This window comes from Oncorhynchus tshawytscha, linkage group LG16 (genome assembly GCF_018296145.1).
Source record: "Oncorhynchus tshawytscha isolate Ot180627B linkage group LG16, Otsh_v2.0, whole genome shotgun sequence".
NCBI lineage: Eukaryota > Metazoa > Chordata > Actinopteri > Salmoniformes > Salmonidae > Oncorhynchus > Oncorhynchus tshawytscha.
The window spans coordinates 38,885,613-38,887,516 of record NC_056444.1 but is presented as its reverse complement, the minus strand read 5'-3'; the positions used below and the strand labels follow the sequence as shown (position 1 = coordinate 38,887,516).

At 42.3% G+C, this 1,904-nt stretch overlaps 1 non-coding gene across 1 annotated transcript; it reads left to right on the top strand.

The window, feature by feature from the left end:
• The first annotated feature begins 1,463 nt into the window (after positions 1–1,463).
• Positions 1,464–1,536, top strand: trnaq-cug. The gene has a single exon. It is a non-coding gene; the product is annotated as a tRNA-Gln (tRNA).
• The last annotated feature ends 368 nt before the right edge of the window (positions 1,537–1,904 follow it).

Sequence of the window (1,904 nt, the reverse complement as noted above, 5' to 3'; positions counted from 1 at the left end):
GACGTCCTCCCAAAGATTTGCTTGCTGTGCATAACCTCCTGGATGATGATGTGTTTCCTTGTCTGAAGGAAATCATTCAAGTTGCCCTCACAATTCCTGTGATCTGCTGCTCCTGTGAGAGGTCCTTTAGTGCACTGCGCCGGCTGCACTCCTGGTTGCGGAAGACAATGGGTCAAAAAAGGCTTGCAAGTCTTGCAGTCATGTCCATTGAGGGTGAAGTGTTTGGGCCACTAAGCTACAATAGTGTCATTGACCGCTTTGCCACCTTTAAAAATAGGAGGTACACTTTGATGTGTCCACCCACAAAATAAGCATCAAACGAGAGAAGCAGGAGGAGCAGTTCCTTAATAGAGGTTATAATATTTGTTTGGGATCTTACTTTTTTTATCAGATTTTATTCCTAATTATTTTTCAGTTTTTTTTATTTTATTTCTCTCATTAGTTGAATTTTGTTTTGCCCCTTTGTGGATGATACTGTTTTTTTCTAATGCTATAACATGACCTGCATCTCTCTCTTTCTCCTCTCCTCTCCTCTCTCTCTCTCTCTCTCTCTCTCTCTCTCTCTCAAAACAAAATCCAAAAGTATGTTTGGCTACATAGTACAGCCATTTTTGTGCCTTTTGTTGTTGGATGGATGGATGGGGACAGAGTGCACTTTAATTTCTTTGGAGAAAATTTTAGTAAGTCATATTAGATCAGTGTCTAACACAATGTAATTTCTGCTTCCAACTCACTCTCTTAAACACGTAGATCCTCTGAAGACAGCTCACTCTCCAGATCCCAATCACCTGAATTCTGATCACCTGTTTACACACCTGTATGTCATTATAACACACTATTCAGTTCCATTCTTTGCACCACATCATTGTGAGGTATTGCTTCTTTGTGACACACTTCTATTCAGAGCTCTGTTTTTCCCGTAATGTAATCCTCCCGTGTATGATAGTTTTGGCCTGCCTCATTAACGACACCTTTTGCCTGTTCGGATTTCCTGTTATCAACCTATTGCCTGATCTTCTGGATGACATTGCTAGCGTTTTCCCTGCCTGTACTGTTGCCTTTTTGGACCTTCTGCCTGCCACTGGACCCAGCTACCTGCCTCCTCCTGTGGTCCTTTACCAATAAACACCTCCTGCACCCTGACCTTGAAACCAGCTCTCTGTCTCCCATCGTGTTCATTACACACAAACTATGAGACAGGTATAATTTTAGCCAACCTTGACCAAAAATAATATTATTTTGATAGATTTTACACCCATTGTAACTTTAAAAATATATGATGAAAATACATTTTGGGGGCTTTAAAAAAATCCTTGGGGAGCATGCCCAGTCCCCCTTAAAAGAGACTTAGCCCCCCTATCCATGAATCTCTAGTGACGTCTCTGCTTTGCAATAACATGGAAATAGAAATAAACAAGGAAGTTTAATTGTGGGCAACACGAGATCAAGAAGTAGCAGACATTGGCCCAGTGGCCTAATGGATAAGGCATCAGCCTCTGGAGTTGGGGATTGTGGGTTCAAGTCCCACCTGGGTCTATTGAAATCAGTTTGTTTTCAACCAAAATAAGATGGTGCCAACGGAGATGGCAGCATCACGACTAGCTCTTAGAAAACTTTGCATTATTTCGTTTTTTAATGTAATATTTTTTACATTATTAGCCGGGAAGAACTATTGGACATTAGAGCGGCGGTAACTCACCAGAACTACCTGCATTACGACCAGGAATACTGCTTCTCTGGAGCAGATCCTTTGGTCACTATCCCCAGAGCAATTTAACTTATTCCAGAGGCCGACCCAAAACATCACCGGCGGAGGAGAGGCACTCGAGGCGGCCTGCTGGTTCGACTTAGGAGGTGAGCGCACCATCCTCCGATTAATCATTGGATAACAAAGTTGATGAGCT